This window comes from Canis lupus, chromosome 34, assembly GCF_048164855.1.
Source record: "Canis lupus baileyi chromosome 34, mCanLup2.hap1, whole genome shotgun sequence".
Taxonomy (NCBI): Eukaryota; Metazoa; Chordata; class Mammalia; order Carnivora; family Canidae; genus Canis; species Canis lupus.
In genome coordinates this window covers 13065243-13074285 of record NC_132871.1, presented here as the reverse complement: position 1 = coordinate 13074285, position 9043 = coordinate 13065243, and positions in this window count along the sequence as shown.

Here is a 9043-nt window from a genome sequence, read left to right as displayed (position 1 = left end):
TTTATTCATGAGAGACACAAAGAGAGAGAGGCAGAGACATAGGCAGAGGGAGAAGCAGGCTTCATGCAGGGAGCCCGATGTGGGACTCAATCTTGGGAACCCAGGATCACGCCGAGCCAAAGGCAGACGTTCAACCGCTGAGCCACCCAGGCATCCCCAATATTTTGAATAGAAAATATTCAAGGATATTCATGGACCCCTTGAACCTCATCCATGCATTCCAGATTAAGAAACCTGGACTAGATGATTCCAAGGGCTATGTAATTAAAAATTTATGTCCTATAATCATAAGGACAGGGCCTTTTCATGTTTCTAGGTTTTCCATGTCCCCTTCTCCCCCATCCTTTCCACACAAGAATTTTTGCTTTCAATAAAAATTTTAAACAAAATTTTGTTAAGATTAAATTACATTAGATTTCATTTTTATCAAAGTCTCATATATATAGTTTTTTAAATATTGTATGAGCAAAACTCATAATGGAAAAAAATATTTTCTCCAACTTCAAATCATGTTCACTAGAGGCAACCTTTTATCTTTCAGCTGTTTCTCCTGGGACTTTCCTCCATGTTTCTGTATAATCCACTTATAAGTGGTTTATTGAAAAAGCCCAACTAGATGACATACAAACAGAAGATGATTTTATTTTTCTCCAACCACAGCCTTCATTCTTTCCCGACCTTAATGTCATCTCAAGCAAATCCTCTAGGTTTTAATTATATTTTAGACATAATAATTTTCAAGAATAAGTTAGTCTAGACCTGTTTGTATACTTCCATCAAATCTATTTTAAAACTTCCCCCGTCTCTCAGCTTGGGACTGGCCTGGCCTGTGGCTGAGGGGTACACGGGGACAGAGGTGAGGCTGATGTATCCGTCAGGGGCAAACACTCCCTCCAACACAGTAGTTCCTTTCTTTGCTTACTGTTCTACTGGCCTGAGGAGCCCAATGTAACCCAGAGGGAGTCACAGCTTTAAGTTTCCTGGAACCTTCCTGTGCTCCCTGGCACTGAAGTGGTTGAGAACAGACCTGGCTGGTGTTCATGGAAAGAGTCATACTGTCCACCTGTTTGTTGAGATCCTCCTCCATCCTGAGGGAGCACAAAGATCCCACAGATATATAAACATGCTCTTTCCCCAATACTCCCTGCCTCCAATGTCATAGTCTTCTTGTTCATGGTCAGCCCGTGGCCACCCAGCCCAGTCATTCGCCACTGACTGGGAGTCCCTTTACAAGCTTCCCTCCTAAGACATGAACAGCCAAGTGCGTTGCTCAGAGCTCTGCACACTGGAAGGATATCCCTTCACCACTGTCCCTCAGAACCATCTGAATGAGGCCGCAGCACAGCAGAAGTCCACTGTCAGGTGGCACACACATTTAATGCCAACTCATCAGTGAGTCTGGCCTAAGTTCTTTCCTCTTCCTCTATTTGGCCAAAGTGGATTCCAAAGAGCCTATGGGTGTGAATCAAGAGCAACACTTTGATGCAACAAAGCATGTGGGATGAGAGTCTAGACCACCTCCCCATGTAATCCACTTGTGCATCCCAGACCTGCCTGGGCTGGCTCCTGAGAGGATCATTTCTGCTTTAGAATGGATTACCACTGTGCTCCATTTTCCACCCCAGCTTTTATGAATTCCTTCAATTATTAACTTTATGAAATACCACCACACGGGACAAATACTCTTGCAGAAAATTTATGCAGAAAGTTTATGCAAGAGAAAACACCTGGACTAAACACTCCATGTGAGAACTGTAATATAGGAACTGGCAAAATCTGGGCAATTTCAGCCTGCAAGGTGCATTCTCTTCTCCCTCAACCACAGATGCTTTTCCTCTTTCCCTAAATGGATGGGGAACCTTGGTGTGCACAAGCTCCCACTTTCTTCCCCAGCATTTCCTAGACTTTCATTCATACACTAGGTTGCACGATCCATCAAGAATTTGTCCTCTGATTATGTCAAACCCTCCATGTCAGTGAAAGCTCTCTCCCAAAGGCAGAAATGCGGTAAGAGTGAGAGTCCCAGGCCACCTCCTCACTGTTGCTCAAGAAAAAAGAACCCAGCCTTTCAAAGGAGGCCCCATGCTTGTTTCTCTGTTCTACTCCATTGTTAATTCTCTCTTGGCCAGAGAGACACTTTCCATCTCCAAATGGGTCCTCCACAGCGCCCCTTAACTGTTCAGTCTTCTGGCACTTCTCCTGGGACACCTTTCTAGTACAGGCACATTTGCCACAGTGATCACAGCAGTACAAAGAGATGGTGCTTTCTAGTTCTTATAAAGCAGAAACCCAGCATGTAAGATATTTCTGGTACTTCTTGCTCTTAATACTTCTTTTCTCCTGCTCTGACTTGGGACACTGAGTGGTGATTATGATTATTTTATAACACAGTGGAATGGATTATTATAGCAGGAGAAAATGTTCCAAAGGAGTGCTTAAATCCATCAAAGAATCTCTTATCCAAGTTTGCTAACTTAAATGGTGAATTGTTAACAATATATTCTCTTTCATTTGTCAAATGTCCTTCCTGACCTTTTCTTGTTTCACATTTTGAAAGGAAATTATGGTTAAATTGTCTGAGCTACCCTCCTCTGGATCGAAAGGCTACTTAGTTCTGGACCCTGGGCTTGCCCTGGGCCGGAGCTGTCTACACAACCCAGGCCCTCTTTTCACGAGGGGGCCGCCAAAGCACTTCCAGGGCAGTAGGTGAGATAAGCCCCCCCCACATGAATCAATTCACATTCGTGTTGAAGCCATGATGGTCTCTGATGTGAACTTGCTCTCTTCAGAATCCATGCCATTCTGAGGACCCGAAGCTACGTGCCTTTCCTGCCATGTTCATGGACCCTCTGTTAGATTTTTAACACATAAATATAATAAAACTTATTTGAATAAGAAAAGAGAAAACAAGATGGTAAGAGAGGCAGATATGAGTCCTATGAGACAGTGTCTATGGAATATAGGATTTGTTCTGGAGAAAGAGTAAAAATCTGAATGACTGTGTTATCCTAAGAACCACCCTTTTTCTCTGGGATGAGATTTTTCAGAGCAGCTTCCCAGAGAAACAGGGCTTTGGGAGGGTCTTTTTTTTTTTTTTTTTTTTAAATAAATTTTTATTTATTTATGATAGTCACAGAGAGAGAGAGAGAGAGAGAGAGAGGCAGAGACACAGGCAGAGGGAGAAGCAGGCTCCATGCACCAGGAGCCCGACGTGAGATTCGATCCCGGGTCTCCAGGATCGCGCCCTGGGCCAAAGGCAGGCGCCAAACCGCTGCGCCACCCAGGGATCCCGGGAGGGTCTTTAAATGGTGGATAGGAATCAGAAATGGAGGTAAGTTTGGCCTTCTAGGTAAGGGAAACAGTGGGAGCAAGAGCACGGGGCTGGAGAGTGGTTTTGGGGGCAGCGGGCAGACCCACGGCACTGGAGTTGGGAGTTGACAGAGGAAGAAGTGGGAGAGGAGGTTGAACAGGTGGGCAGATTTGGGCAGTGTGAGGATGCCACGCATGGTGGGTGTGATTGTACCCCAGACACTGGGGCCTCTTGGAAGGTTTTTGAGAAGGGGAATGGCATGGCGAATAGAAGTTCTGAGGACATGAATCTGCTGATGGGGTATAGTGTTGTAGAATTAAAAGAGGTCAGAGGCAGAAAGACCAGCCCGCTGTCAAGGCCATAGCACCTGGAACAGAGAGAGGTGATGAGAGCGTCATTGTGGTGGGCATGTCAAATTCCCTGCAGCCATGCACTCCTCCCTTTACACATGGTCCCATCCCCTTTCCAGTGGTCATGGGGTCTGGCTCCAGGGTGATTGGCATAGGATACAAATAGAGCTAGTCAAAATGCTAGTTTAAAATGGGAGAGATGGAGGCCACAGGGCTGGACGTTGGCCACCATCTTCCATCCTTGGGAGCTCTATGTGGCAGGTGGGAATGAGGCCCACCCACAGGCAGAGGTAGAATCAAGAGGTGAGGGAGTGGGGAGAGAACTGACAACCTCGGCTCATCTGGGTTTCTGAGTCTAGCTGTGTCACTCCAGCTTTCCAAGCGACATGAGTCAAAAACATTCTGGCACTGGCCGTTGAGAGGCCAAATTAATACAAATACTATCTTTAAAGTCTCAGTGGGAGTTGTGGAGTGTAGAGAAAATCAACAGTCAACAACTCTAACCCTTTTATCTTGGGGATGTGTCAGCACGTAGATATATCTTTGATGAATAAATAAATGAGTATGTGATGCGGGACCAAGGGAAAGTGTTAAAGTACTGACACTCAGTGTTCCCAAATATAGCATATTTTAAAAATACAGCTTCTTATGAGTACATCTCTGTCTCATCAATGCCATGCAATGGCATCTGCCCACGGCCATGAAATTGGTGTCAATATTCATGGGGGAAAAAGACACTGCTAATTGCGAAGGTAAGTAGCGCAAGAGAGGAGGTGGGCTAGGTGACACGTTTGTGGCAAAAACACAACTGTTCCTTCTCTGTAGCCCTCAAAGATAACCAGAAATGGGTTTCGATCCCATTAAAAAGTGGTGGGACATCAGGTACTGCGTCATGGCTTCCATGTGCACAGAGGTCTCGGGTGGCCCTTGCTGAAGGCTTGCGTGAGGGCTTCTTGTTCAAAGTTTGCTTTCAAGTTTGGAGGTGTTCAAACTTCAGCTGGGCTGGAGCAGCCAGAGCCAAGGGACGGGAGTCCACGAGAAGACCCCTGCCGAGGGCTTCACGGGCTTAGCAGAGTGATTACCCTGCGTGTCAGGGCACGCAGGCCGCATCCTCTCCCCTCTGGGGAAGTTTGATTTCTGTCCCCTCTCCTTGAACTGGAGCAGACTTTTGATTTGGTCGTGTGATTTGCAACTGTGTGATTTCTGAAGCTAAGTTGTAAAAGGCAGGCAGTGGCAGCCTCATTCCAGGAACACCCACACCAGAGCCCCGGGTGGCCCCAAGGCCATCATGCTGTGAGGAAGCCCAACTAGTCCAGAGGAAGAGAGCCCACGAGGAAACCGGAGACCACAAGAATAGAAAGGGAAGTGTCTGGCCAGCCCCTGGCTGTTCCAGACACCCCATGGGAGTGGGTGAGTCCAGCCAGTGATGACAACCACGGAAGAGAACAGCCTGATCAAGCCCTTCCTGAATTCCTGCCCTCCAGAAATCATGCTGGGGGTTTAATTTGTTGCTCAGCAATGATAGCCAGAATAGTTACGTGGCTGTTGGAAGGGGTTTTCAGCTATAATTAGATCTTCTGATATCCTGGAAAATTTGTCAGACCGCAGAGCTACTTTGCCAACTCCAGATAGACGCCCTCTTGGTGTAATTGACTTTGTCCGCTCCATAGAGCAAATACTTAGAGTATCTCACATAGACAGTTTGAGCTGCTATCCGACGCACTCTGCGTCTGAGAAGAGTAATAAAAACATAGGTTAAGTCTCTATTGAAAAATACAGGTCTACACAATTAGCACAGCTCAGATACTAATTTAAATTTCCTAGATTTGTTTTGCAATCATTCCTCTAACAAAGATGGAAAAAAAACCCCAAATTATTTATGGTTAGCTTTAACTACTGGAAATGTAAAATTATTACATATATACCAAAAGCAATTATTTATGGTTAGCTTTAACTACTGGAAATGTAAAATTATTACATATATACCAAAAACAATTATTTATGGTTAGCTTTAACTACTGGAAATGTAAAATTATTACATATATACCTTATATATAAGGCTTGTTATAGTCTTAATTTTCCAATAACAATGAAAAATCTCTGACAGTGCACAGATTAGGCACTGAATAAATGTTCCAGTAAGATTACATTATGTAGCTTTTGTAACTCAATGTGGTGGAATATTGCATTTTCTTGCCACCGAAAATAGAGTGAAATGCACTTATTAGAATTATTGCAATATCTATATGCTCATTTTCAAATATGAATGGCATACTATAAACATAAATCATTTAACTCTAGTGTGATTATGTTGAAATAATACAACACGGACGTAAATGAAGAGCGATGACGTCGAACTGCCTTCCCAGCTCCACGATTTAAGATTCCACCCTGAAGATCAGAGTCATAATTGAGAAACTGAGTAAATACCGTGGCAGTAGTTTTAACCTGAGAAAAGCACCAATTTCTCTGAAACTGAAATTGTAGATACGCATTCCTATTTATCTCACCAGGCACTTCCTTTGCTCTGCACAAAATAGTCATATCACTGGCCGAAATGAGGTAGGATGTTAGCGTAAATCGGAGATAAAATTTAAATCTGGCGAGGTGGTTAAAACTAAAAAAGAAGCAATGGCTTTGTTCGAGAGGCTCCAAATAAGAGGCAAAATATAGAGGTCCCGCAGTGTACTATCATATCAGCCCTCAGGAAATCTGGAGGAGCTGGTCGCTTACAAGTCAAATATATAGATTTTCTACATTTTTCGAAATGAGTGAACTTTGTACCCTCAGCTACACACCAGCTACTGCCCTTGCCCGGACCCCAGAGCACAAGGGGGGTGGAATACAGACTAGAAAAGCGTGAAAATTATTTCTTGCTGTGAGGGACCGAGGCAGGAAATCACCGGGGCCTATCCATTGATTCCCACAAGACCATTTACGGAATCACCAAAGCTTTGGTCCCAGTTTGCAAGAGTGGGCAGTGATGAAAATTTCGGGTGGGTGGGGGGTGGTGAGGGGGAAGGAGTGAGGAGAGATAGGAAGAGCAAGAAAAAATGGTAAAAGCAGTCTTGTAATCCTCTTGTTCTTACTGATAATGCAACTCATTGACAGCTGTCAAGAACCTTTGTGAGTCCTCTGGAGCTTCTAGACCAGTCCACCTCAAGAGAAGGAAACCAAAGCCACTGACCCTTCTTTTTTCTTTTTTCTTTTTTTTTTTTTTTTTTAGATTTTATTTATTTATTTATGAGAGAGACAGAGAGAGAGGCAGAGACACAGGCAGAGGGAGAAGCAGGCTCCAGCCAGGGAGGCCGACGTGGGACTTGATCTTGGGACTCCGGGATCACGACCTGAGCCAAAGGCAGATGCCTAACTGCCGAGCCACCCGGGTGTCCCAGCCACTGACCCTTCTTACAAGGAACCTCTGATAAGGCCTCCTTTATAATCTGGAAATAAAATGCAACCTACCTAGACACCGATTTTTTTTAAAGCCCCTCAAATGCCCTAACTATAACGTAAAGGCATAATGAAAGGCCGTAAAGTGGGACCCTGCGAGGTGCACCTCGGTGAGGGATGCTCAGGTCTGAAGACGGCTACCAACAATATGCAGAGCCACTGAGCGTGCAAGCGACCAATGCACACCCAGAGTTGTGAGCGTCTGTTGGCACGTATGTGGTTGGGGGTGCGATTTTCCAAAACGAGCAGCAACTTTTGCTCAAGTTCCCCGTGAAACAAAAAGCAGCCTCCCCTTGATTTACAGGATAGTCCAGAAAAATTAAGCAGCATCAAAACTGTGCAAAGTACTTCATGTTTACACATTAAAAAAGTATTTTTTTAAACCCAGTATACATTCTAGTCTCAGCGCATCATAAATAGGTTTTTTGTTTGTTTGTTTTTGTTTTTTGTCTGTGTGAATGTCCAAGGGGGGATATTTGAAAGCCAGGCACGAGGTAGAGCAATTTTGCATGGTGTTGGGCCAAACACCCTGACCTCCCCTCTCATTAAATGTCAATGGTGTCCCCCTCACTCTTCAGCCTCACGATTGTTTCAAAGATTGATTTGTCCCCATGAATTTTCAAAACAGCACTGGCTTAGATGAAGCTAAGGCCCCAGCCCCTTAGCTAGGTGGGAGCACCCTTGTCCGGCTGGTGAGAGTCTATCTTTTGCTAATTTTTTTAATAATAAATTTATTTTTTATTGGTGTTCAATTTGCCAACATACAGAATAACACCCAGTGCTCATCCCATCAAGTGCCCCCCTCAGTGCCCGTCACCCAGTCACCCCCACCCCCCGCCCTCCTCCCCTTCCATCACCCCTAGTTCATTTCCCAGAGTTAGGAGTCTTCATGTTCTGTCTCCCTTTCTGACTTTTCCCACCCATTTCTTCTCCCTTCCCTTCTATTCCCTTTCACTATTATTTATATTCCCCGAATGAATGAGAACATATAATGTTTGTCCTTCTCCGATTGACTTATTTCACTCAGCTATCTTTTGCTAATTTTGGAGAAAGGAGAACCGGAGGCCGATGGAAACTAAGTCAGAAGTGGGAGCCAGACACCGGGGACTTTGGGGCTGGGGGAGGGAGGGCCCGGGGACTTTGCTGGGCTTGGGATGACAGTCCCCTCTCTGCAAAACGCTGAGTACGAAGGCAGACCGTGGAAGTCTCCAGAATGCCTGAGTGTCCGGCCTTCCTCTAACAGAGCTAAGAATGTTCAGGAAAAGCGGGCCGAGATTGCCCTTCCTGAACCAGCCGGGCTGCCTGTGGCGGTGTGGCCGCAGCAAGACCTGCCCCTAGGACCGGACATACTATTCATAAGAATCTGACAGCGTGTCGTCGCCCCCCAGGCTGTCTCCCATCGCTGACTCCGTCCTGGCTGGGAGGACAGCAGATGCCAGGGCCTGCGCCGGCCAAGGGCCAAGAGAGCAAGGTCCCTAATCGGGCCTCCTTTTTCAGGGAGTCCGGCTGATTCCCCTCTGGCCCTGTTCTCACTTCTTCATCCTTTCAGGCAAATCTTGGCTCTTTCATGAACAGTGTTAGAGTCTCAGCAAGGATGCCATCCGCCAAGGAAAGTGTCTTTCTCATACACAAGGACAAAAGGGTGGAGATTCTGTGTCACTGAGTCCCCATAACCATTTCCCTTCCAGAGCTGGGCAGGCCCCTGTCCAGAGTAGGAGGCGGGCCCGGCCACCTGAGGGCAAGCTCAGAGCCTCTCCCAGCGGGAGGTGAGGACTGTCTGGCTGGTGGTCCCACACCTGAAGCAAAGGAGTGAGCAGAGTGGCTAACCGAGTGCCTGCGCAGGTGGTGGTGGGGAGTGGGACCCGCCTGACCAGACCTTCTGGCATGTAGGGCAGACCCACACCATCTCGGTCTTCCCATGTCCGTTCTG